At 41.3% G+C, this 11,319-nt stretch overlaps 1 long non-coding RNA gene across 1 annotated transcript; it reads right to left on the reverse strand.

The window, feature by feature from the left end:
• Positions 1-2,668: 2,668 nt before the first annotated feature.
• Positions 2,669-5,065, reverse strand: LOC129846592 (uncharacterized). Its single transcript, XR_008758277.1, has 5 exons — positions 4,960-5,065; positions 3,886-3,949; positions 3,066-3,197; positions 2,868-2,963; positions 2,669-2,790 (listed from the first exon to the last, which is right to left on the reverse strand). It is a non-coding gene; the product is annotated as an uncharacterized LOC129846592 (long non-coding RNA).
• Between the last annotated feature and the right edge of the window lie 6,254 nt (positions 5,066-11,319).

Raw genomic sequence — 11,319 nt, forward strand, 5'->3', positions numbered from 1 at the left:
AACACTCTCTAGTTTCTAAAACCGTTTGAATTATGTCTGTAAGTGAAACAGAACTGGACTTAGAGCAATTCTCCTATGAGGATTTGAAAATGCTGAAATCTGCTTGCTGTTCCCAGACCTGTGGATAACTCTGACTGTCTTCTATTGGTTGAGATGCACTGCATACGCCTTCCCCTGGTTGTTAGCGAATAGGGAGACTTGAAATGAACTCTCTACGTAGTTCCCAAAGGTTATAAATTGCTTGGGAACGAGGTGGCTCATTCCTTTCACCTTCGCTCTGGCGCATTGAGGACCTTGGGACGTTCTTTTGGAAACATCGGTTATAGATCTCAGACATTTCCAGCTGTGTTTTTATTTGATATAGGCTTTAAAGACATCATAATCTTGTTATTTTGAACCAAATTATATCAGTTTATGTCAGTATATTGCGATTTTCGGGTATTTATTTCCTTGGCGCTGTAGGAATTTGGGTATCTCTCTCTTTCGTGCTAATGTTTACTGCTAATTGCAACTGAAGACGACGTTCTCCAACCTAGCAACGATTCTTTTGGACAAAGGACACCTATCCCAAGATTCTGATGAGAGCTCATCGAAAAGTAAGAACTATTTATGCTGATAATTCATTGTTCTGTTGAAAAAAGTAAAATGCATGAGACGCCATTGCTTGCAGTGTAGCCTTGCGTTATCGCAGCCTGTATTGCGCAGTAAGGTTAATTTTAAAAATGTAATTCAGCGATTGCATTAAGAACTAATTTGTCTTTCAATTGCTGTCCAACCTGTATTTTTTTAATCAAGTTTATGAATAGTTTTCGATAAGAATAGCTGCCGTTCCAGAAAGAATAGCTGCCGTGAAAAAATTAATATATTTTGGTGGTTTATACGTTATAGCTATTTTTGCCTTGAATCAATGCTGGTGTGATGTTCGCTATTGTGCTACGCTAATATAACGCTATATTGTGTTTTCGCTGTAAAACACTTAGAAAATCTGAAATATTGTCTTGATTCACAAGATCTGTGTCTTTCATCTGCTGCACGCTGTGGATTTTTAAGAAATGTTTTATGATGAGTAATTGGCTAATACACGATGGTCTCTGTAGTTATTCTAGTCGTTTTAGTGAGAGTTGTGATGGGGGCTGCAATAGTAAACTCTGATTTATACCTGAAATATGCACATTCTTCTAACAAAACCTATGCTATACAATAAATATGTTATCAGACTGTCATCTGATGAGGTTGTTTCTTGGTTAGTGGCTATTTATATCTTTATTTGGTCGAATTAGTGATAGCTACTGATGCAGTAAGAAAATGGTGGAGTATGGAAGTGGTGTCTTTTGCTAACGTGGTTAGCTAATAGATTTACATATTGTGTCTTCCCTGTAAAACATTTTAAAAATCAGAATTTTATTACATTTTATTATATGATATCCCTGTGGCTTTAGGCTAGGCTATGCTAGTCAGCTTTGTGATGGGGGGGATCCCGGATCTGGGTTTGGTAGGCGTTAGAGGTTAATTTCGGTGCGGTCTCGCTTTAACGCACGCTGTATGTCGTAGTAACGTTAATTTTAAAAATCTAACACAGCGGTTGCATTAAGAACTAATGTATCTTTCATTTGCTGTCCAACCTGTATTTTTTAGTCAAGTTTATTAGTTAATGATTAGATTAGGTGCCTCTCCCAAGATTTCTCCCGACATTTTGTTGGCTGCTTGGCTACTATTCTCATTGTATAACCACGATTTGTGCCGCTAAATATGCACATCTTCGAACAAACTCTATATGTATAATATGATGTTATAGGACTGTCATCTGAAGAAGTTTGAGAAGGTTAGTGAAAAAATTAATATCTTTTGCTGGTTTATTCGTTATCGCTATTGTTGGCTTGAATCAATGCTGTTGTGTGGTTGGCTATTGTAGTAAGCTAACATAATGCTATATTGTGTTTGCTGTAAAACACTTAAAAAATCTGAAATATTGGCTGGATTCACAAGATGTTTGTCTTTCATTTGCTGTACGTTGTATTTTTCATAAATGTTTTATGATGAGTATTTAGGTAATTCACGTTGGTCTCTGTAGTTATTCTAGTTGCTTTGGTGAGAGTTGTGATGGTGGCTGCAATGTAAAACTATGATTAATACCTGAAATATGCACATTCTAACAAAACATATGCTATACAATAAATATGTTATCAGACTGTCATATGATGAAGCTGTTTCTTGGTTAGTGACTATTTATATCTTTATTTGGTCGAAATTGTGATAGCTCCCTATGAAGGAGGAAAATGGTGGGGGAAAAAAGTTGTGTCTTTTGCTATCGTGGTTAGCTAATAGAAATACATAGTGTCTTCCCTGTAAAACATTTAAAAAATCAGAAATTATGGCTGGATTCACAAGATGTGTATCTTTCATCTGGTGTCTTGGACTTGTGATGTAATGATATTTAGATGCTAGTATTTACTTGTGACGCTATGCTAGGCTATGCTAGTCAGCTTTTTTACTGATGGGGGTGCTCTCGGAACCGGGATTGTGATGAAGTAGAAGTTAACTGCCTTCATGTCCTGTAACTGCCGGTGTGGTTGTAATACAGTCACCATAACAGTCCTACTCCTTCCTCCACTTCCCAGAAATGAACTGGTTCAGATACATTGTTCAACATATCACACCAACAATGAAGTAAGTTAAACAAGTTTATTATCAGGATTTCTTCATGTATTTATATGGGATGCGAATCAGTTCCTGTAGTACAGTAAAGACAACTGTTCGTCTTTTCAACGTCTTCATTCCAACGTCTTTCACCTACAATTATACAAAAAACATCAATAATCAGCTGCAAAGTAGTAACATTTCGTGAATGAGTATGTATATACATGCACCTTGGTGGAACAGTTGCTAGCAGTTGATAGCAGTGCCTGGTGGAGTCTCAGTACCCGGGATCTTCTGTCCAGTACTGGTCACACACCAACAGTAACCTACCAGAAAGACATGTTGCATATACAATATATACACATTGAATTGTCACATTCTACTGAATTGAGAATTTTGTGCGTGTGTGTATGTGCGCCAGTGTTAACCTGTAGAGCCCCAACATTGCTTGGGGGTGTATTGTCCATTGCCGTCACATGTGGGAATGTAGGCTCCAACTGAGCCATTTAAAGCGGCACGTCTAGCAACCTCACATGGGGTCTTGGGTCGTGTCATAGCATCTGGACACAGGGAACATACATTGTAATGTGGACATAACATTGCAGAACAATATACAATTCATGACATACATTCTGGAATCTTGGGGTGCGTCCACTATGTGCCCTATTCAGAAGTAGTTTATACGGAATAGGCTTCCATTTCAGATGTAACCTAGGTACTTCCTGTCTAAATATTGAAGTTCTGCTACTTGTTTAAAAGGCCTGTTGAATCAATTCTGTTTCTGTGTTTTGTAGAAGAGCTGATGAAACTAAGACTGGAAATTGTATCAGTGTTATTTCCTGATAGTTGCTAGACAATCCAATCATACATCCAGTTGAATGATCAAACCATTCATATCAGAATACCTGAGTTCAGCATCTAGACACCAATATACATCTCTGGAACTAGAGGAGTGGTAGGTAGCCTGCTGTTTGAGAGTTGGGCCAGTAGTTCAAATCAGTGAGCTGACTAGTTGATATATCCATCTATGTGCCCTTCTGCAAGGAACAACCTTCATTTCTCCAGTGTCAAGGTTGATATTGGCTGACCTCTCAGAGGGTGTCCCATGGAGAACCGGTTATGAATAGAAACACATTTCCAAATCACACCTGCGTATTAATACCTACATGTGTGAAGTAGGACAGAGCAACACCAACAAATGTTTTTATTAAAATGTTGGTGAGTAGGTGTGAGGTATGTCACACTTACCTCCCAGAGCAAAAGCTGTGCTGACAAGCAGAATGATGGTCAATATCGCCATGGTGATCGTCTCCTGAGAGAGAAAGAGTGTAAGATTAGTTGAGCATTTTAAATCTGGAATGGCTGTGGGTACTAGAGGAGAGGTTAAGGAAACCAACTGTAAGGTGCAAAACTTAAGCAACTGCCAAAGCAGAAATTTTCTAAACCCAGTACTGAGGTAGTGGAATAGTGGTGAGATTTTAATGGGTCTTGGAATGACAGATTTGTACCGTGTCAGCTCGGGGATTCGATCTTGCAACCTTTTGGTTACCAGTCCAACACTCTAACCACTAGTCCCCCGACACATAAACTACTGCAGCATAAATCACATATACAAAACACAGGGCTGAAACCCATTCAAAAGAGCGAGGACTACCTCGAATAAATACACAGGAGGAGACCCGAAAACACAAGCGCACAATGATACAACACGGGACGAGACCCGTAATTATCTATGCACAATACAAGTGGCACGAAAGCCAAAACGACAAGGCACAGGTACTCACACGACCAACGACCGATGGACATTGGAACAATAAATCGATAGCCCAATTGAGAACAAAGGGTACAAACATACAATTACTATTCAGGGGAGAATATGTGGACCAGGTGTGGGTAATGACACAGTTCAGTTCCTAGAAGCCGGTGACGTTGGCCTCCGAAACCGGTGCACGGAAAGAGCAACAGTACCGGAGGGATCCGTGACAGAGAGGTTAAGGAAATCCTGTGTAAACTACAAAACGTATGCAACTGCTAAGGCAGCATTTTCCCAACTCGGTCCTGGTGATCCCAGGTATCATCTCTTCAACCACTTACAATAGATTCTCCTTGCACACAGGAACATGGATGCTTCCCAAATGGCTTATTATCCCCTATGTAGTGCATTACTTTGGACCAGGGCCCACAGTGAACTAAATAGAGAATAGCTCAGGGCCACAAAGGTAATATGGACCCTTGTCTAAAGTAGCTCACTACTAAGGGAATAGGAGGTCAGTTGGGACGCAGTCAGGTACAGTATTGGATGAACAGATGTTGAAATCTCACCTTCTGAAGTCTTCAGTTGTAGCTTCACTTCTTCAGAGATCTTCAAAGGTCTTCACTGGGTCTCTTTCTCTCTCTGTCCTGCCTGTGAGTTGAGTTCTACCTCTCTCTCAACTCCTATTTAAGGACCCGTCCAGTCAGACCCCTCCCTCTATTTTTCTCTCTCTCTCATCCTTCAACCCTCCACATACTTTCTGTCCAGCCCAAAACCTGCTGGACCTGTCCGATATCTACCTGTTTGACAGGGTTGGGGTCAATTCAAAGTGAAGGTATTGAACTTTTGTAACACATTCATGTGCTGCATATTGGGTCACAATATGGTTATGAAGATACTTAATTCTACCTAATTGAAGCTGATGAAGATGTAGTCTGAAGTGCATTACAATGTCTTGGAAACACAATGACATTTCAGAAGGAGATAAATAATGAGCAGGAAAACCTCTTGTCATCATTGTGATGTCACCAGCTAACTCTGGAAGTTTTAATTCATTTGAATGAACTGTGTTCTATTTGAATTAAGTGCCAACCCTGCTGTCTGTCTGTTAGCTAATGATGAGCATTATTCACCCCAAATCCCTGTATCAGAGATGGACCACTACACCCCTTAGGGACCCACCAAGGCTGTCCCAAATGGCTTCCTATCGCCTATGATATTTGCCCTACTTTTGACCAGGGCCCATTTGACTTTGGTCAAAAGTAGGGCACTATAAAGATTGGAAGTTGTGATTTGGAACGCTACCCATGTAATTGAGTACATATGTTACACTGGCTTGTGTTGCTGTTTGAAACCGTATTTTACAATGAATTTAAAGAATCGACTTGTATTTTTTTCCAGAGTTTCCTGGTCTTTGCATTAACAAGATAATAATTTCCAGCACCCTTCAGACCGTTGAAAATGCAAGACAAGGAGAGGAGCACAGGCACAGCCTGCCCCACCAGTCCCAATCATTCTTGGGTAGCGGTGGCTAATGTTAGCAGAAGTTTGTAGGAAGTTGGTTGGTTTCTAATATTCTTAAATATCCTCCTGATTTCAGTTGATGTGACACAACAATCCATGTAACATGTAAAGAATCACTGTACCATCTAAACCACTGTAAAGTATATTTCCAATAACCAAAAATGTCAAAGATTAAGGTTAGAGAGACCATTGTGCACATAGAATAGATCTACAACTTATTGACTCACTTCCCATGGGAATGACAGATCTATAACGTGACTTTCTATGGGAAATGAGTCCAGTCATACACCAAACTACATAATGGACCTATCGAAGAAAACGTAATGTAACTTGTATTATCCAGGCTTCTAATATGCATCAATAAAATAGATATTCCTAACATCACACCTTGTAAGGCTGCCGGTCCGGTCCAGCCCGCACGGAACGTTGAAATAGAACAGGAATGACTGTCGAATTCTACAACGTCTTCATTCTATTCATTCTATTACAGGTGAGGTGAAGGGTCAATGTCTTAAGGGTGAAGGGCTGGAAGGGAGATATGTAGTAGGACCAGGGTTGTGTTGTTAGGAGAGGGGGGAGAGGAGAAGAGGAGAGGGAAAGAGGAGAGGTGATGGGTCAATGTCTTAAGGCTGATGTATTGGAGGAGAAATATGTTGTAGGACCAGCAGCATTCATTTGTGAGGAGGAGAGAAGGTGGGAGAGGGTGAATAGCTAGCGTGCCTTTTCTTTGTGAGGGTCAATCCTCTCTTTCACCAAACCTTGTCATCAAGGTGACTTTCTGTATTTCTGGAAGAACAGGACAATGGAATAGATGGATGGAGTCTGAAGTGACGTGGTACAAGAAAATAAGATATGAGACAAATGTGTGGATGAGAAGAGGGGAGAGAAGAGAGAGAGGGGAGGGGAGAGAAGAGAGTAAGGGGAGGGAGAGAAGAAAGAGAGGGGAGGGGAGAGAAGAGAGAAAGGGGAGGGAGAGAAGAAAGAGAGGGGAGGGGAGAGAAGAAAGAGAGGGGAGGGGAGAGAAGAGAGAAAGGGGAGGGTAGAGAAGAGAGAGAGGGGAGGGGAGAGAAGAGAGAGAGGGGAGGGTGAGAAGAGAGAGAGGGAGGGGAGGGGAGAGAAGAAAGAGAGGGGAGGGGAGAGAAGAGAGAGAGGGGAGGGTGAGAAGAGAGAGAGGGAGGGGAGGGGAGAGAAGAGAGAGAGGGAGGGGAGGGGAGAGAAGAAAGAGAGGGGAGGGGTGAGAAGAGAGAGAGGGGAGGGTGAGAAGAGAGAAAGGGTTGTTTCTAGACCAAAGCACCCTACCTTTTTGCATGTTGTACAGCCCAGCTTTGAATTCTGCATGACAAGCCAGGGGTAATACATTTGCTTGTTATTGAACTGCAAATTGAACCTGCTCCAAGCACTTGGTTAGTGGATGCACTTTCCCAGCTTCCCATCTCCCTCGCCCGCTGAGTCTGACTCACTAGTAGACCTACTGTCTAGTGGAGGTGGTGATGCTGAACTGGAGGGATTAACAGAGATACTAGCTAATGAAGGTGGTGATGCTGAACTGGAGGGATTAACAGAGATACTAGCTAGTGGAAGTGGAGATGCTGAACTGGAGGGATTAACAGAGATACTAGCTAGTGGAGGTGGTGATGCTGAACTGGAGGGATTAACAGAGATATTAGCTAGTGGAGGTGGTGATTCTGAACTGGAAGGATTAATTAACTTCTTATGGCTGCAGTCCCGTTAACGGGATCGATATGACAACAGCCAGTCGAAGTGTCACATCGAATTTCTGTCTCCTTCGATCCCCCTTCACATTAGAGTCATCAGACTTAGTTCTATTGACTGTTGACATCTAGTGGAAGCCGTAGGAAGTGAAAACCCATCCATATCTCTCTGTATTTTCAATGAGAGCTCGGTTGAAAATATGGCACCCCCAGAAAAAATCCAAACAGGAAGTGGAACTTCTCAGGTTTTTGCCTGCCATATGAGTTATGTTAATCTCACAGACATAATTCAAAGAGTTTTAGAAACTAGAGAGTGTTTTCTATCCAATACTAATAATAATATGCATATGTTAGTAACTGGGACTGAGGAGCAGGCCGTTTACTCTGGGCACCTTTCATCCACGCTACTCAATACTGTAATTGTCATTGTAAACATTGTCAAATCTGAGAGGTGCCGGATCCTGTTCCAGCTCAAATTAAGCACTGCTTATAGATATGTCAGCCATTCAGTTGACTAGCTGCTGGCATAGACTTCTATTGCAGTAACGTTGGAGGGCTCTGGCTAGTAGTACTACTAGTATTACTTAGCTAGCTAGTAGGATGAAGTATGAAGCTAACTTTAAACGTAGCCTCAGCAGGAGCAAAGAATACCCATTAACTTTTGCTTTACAGAGAGTAGGCTACTGAGACAGACATTGATGTGGTGCTCAGTGGTGAGGCTGAGGCAGGATGCAATTCATGCAGGAGGAAGCAAAGAAGACAGAGAGAGAGAGGAAGCAGAGGAGACAGAGAGAGTGAGGAAGCAGAGAAGACAGAGAGAGAGAGGAAGCAGAGGAGACAGAGAGAGAGAGGAAGCAGAGGAGACAGAGAGAGTGAGGAAGCAGAGGAGACAGAGAGAGAGAGGAAGCAGAGGAGACAGAGAGAGTGAGGAAGCAGAGGAGACAGAGAGAGAGAGGAAGCAGAGGAGACAGAGAGAGTGAGGAAGCAGAGGAGACAGAGAGAGAGAGGAAGCAGAGGAGACAGAGAGAGAGAGGAAGCAGAGGAGACAGAGAGAGTGAGGAAGCAGAGGAGACAGAGAGAGAGAGGAAGCAGAGGAGACAGAGAGAGAGAGGAAGCAGAGGAGACAGAGAGAGTGAGGAAGCAGAGAAGACAGAGAGAGAGAGGAAGCAGAGGAGACAGGGAGAGTGAGGAAGCAGAGGAGACAGAGAGAGAGAGGAAGCAGAGGAGACAGAGAGAGTGAGGAAGCAGAGAAGACAGAGAGAGTGAGGAAGCAGAGGAGACAGAGAAAGAGAAAGAAAGCACAGGAGACAGAGCGAGAGAGAGTAAGCAGAGGAGATAGAGCGAGAGAGGAAGCAAGCAGAGACAGAGGTTATTACAGTGGTTCCCAAACTTGGGGTCGAGGACTCATGTGGTGTCCCCTGAGAAAATCTGTAGTAATCTTAACAAATTAAGTTGGGAACAAAACATTTATAAATACATGTTTCAATGAACATCTGCACAAGACCTATCTTCCCTATAGGCCGACATTAAAATACAACCACTGTATGTGGGGTGGCAGGTAGCCTAGTGGTTAGAGTGTTGGGCCAGTATCAAAATATTGCTGGATCGAATCTTTCAGCCGACAAGGTAAAAATCTGTCGTTCTACCCCTGAACAAGGTAGTTAACCCACTGTTTCCCCAGTAGGCTGTCATTGTAAATAAGAATGTGTTCTTAGATGACATGCCTAGGTAAATAAAATATGAACTTCTCCACAGGACATACAATTGAAGTCAGAAGTTGACATACACCTTAGCCAAATACATTTATACTCAGTTTTTCATAATTCCTGATATTTAATCATTGTGAAAATTCCCTTTCTTAACCTGTCTAGGATCAGCGTGGCGCTAGCGGCACACCCCCCCCCCCCCCACTGAAAAACCAGTGCCGCGAAATTCAAAAAAAATATTTTTTTAAAATATTTAACTTTCACACATTAAAGTCCAATACAGCTAATGAAAGACACAGATCTTATGAATCCAGTCAACATTTCCGATTTTTAAAATGTTTTACAGGGAAGACACAATATGTAAAGATGTACATCTATTACCTAAAAACACATTAGCATATTCCACCATCTTTTATTTGTCCACCAACACCAGTAGCCATCACCAATTCGGCTAAACTAAGATATTTATAGCCCCTAACCAACAAAAAAACTCATTAGATGACAGTCTGATAACATATTTATGGTATGGGATAGGTTTTGTTAGAAAAAAGTGCATATTTCAGGTAGATGGCATAGTTTACAATTGCACCCACCATCACAAATGGACTAGAATAATTACAATGAGCAACGTGTTTACCTAACTACTAATCATCAAACATTTCGTAAAAATACACAGCATACACGAATCGAAAGACACAGATCCTGTGAATACAGACAATATTTCAGATTTTCTAAGTGTCTTACAGCGAAAACACAATAAATCGTTATATTAGCTTAGCACATAGCAATTAGCAGCCCAGCATTGATTCTAGCCAAAGTGAGCGATAAAAGTCAACATCGCCAAAAGATATTAATTTTTTCACTAACCTTCTCAGAATTCTTCCGATGACACTCCTGTAACATCACATTACAACATGCATATACAGTTTGATCGAAAATGTTTATATTTAGCCACCAAAATCATGGTTAGACAATGTGAAATGTAGACAAGCTGGTAAAGAAAACGTCCTTGCGCCACTTAGACAGTGATCTACTCTTATACATAAATACTCATAAACGTGACTAAAAAATATAGGGTGGACAGGGATTGATAGACAATTTAATTCTTAATACAATTGCGTTATTACATTTTTTAATTTATCCTTACTTTTCAATACAGTTTGCGCCAAGCGAAGCTACGTCAAAAAACATGGCGTCCTAAGCCACTAAAATGTTTCGACAGAAACACGATTTATCATAATAAAAATGTCCTACCTTGAGCTGTTCTTCCATCAGTATCTTGGGCAAAGGATCCTTTCTTGGGAGAAATCGTCTTTTGGTGGAAAGCTGTCCTCTTGCCATGTGGAAATGTCAACTACGTTCGGGATGAACTGAAAAGCGCACCCAACTTTTCACATCGTTGCAAAAATAAATGTCCCAAAATCGCACTAAACGGATATAAATTGCTATAAAACGCTTTAAATTAACTACTTTGTGATGTTTGTAACTCCTATAACGAGTGAAAAGATGACCGGAGAAATATAACAGGCTAAACTAACGCTTGGAACAGGAGAGGGTCGGTGTCTTCCACGCGCGTTACGCAGCAAGAAAAGACTTGCTAGCTAAAGGTTTTTTTCATTTGTAGGGCCTGTGAACGAGCAATCGAGCCCGTTGGAATCGTCATCACGTAAAGGCATCCAGGGGAAGACGTAAGAAGTGTCCGTATAGTCATAGCAACGACAGAGCCCTTTTAAATGACTTCAGAAAAGTGGCCAACGTTTCTCAAATCTGACTCCATGTCAGGGAAATTGCTGTAGAATGGGCTCTGTTCCACTTAGAGACAAAATTTCAACTCCTATAGAAACTATAGACTGTTTTCTATCCAATAATAATAATAATATGCATATTGTACGATCAAGGATTTTGTGGGAAGCCGTTTAAAAAATTAGCCACATTAGCATAAATAGTCTAAACAGCGCCCCCATCCCCAACAGGTTAAGTCAGTTAG

Source organism: Salvelinus fontinalis, unplaced genomic scaffold (assembly GCF_029448725.1).
Source record: "Salvelinus fontinalis isolate EN_2023a unplaced genomic scaffold, ASM2944872v1 scaffold_0593, whole genome shotgun sequence".
In the NCBI taxonomy this organism is placed as follows: domain Eukaryota; kingdom Metazoa; phylum Chordata; class Actinopteri; order Salmoniformes; family Salmonidae; genus Salvelinus; species Salvelinus fontinalis.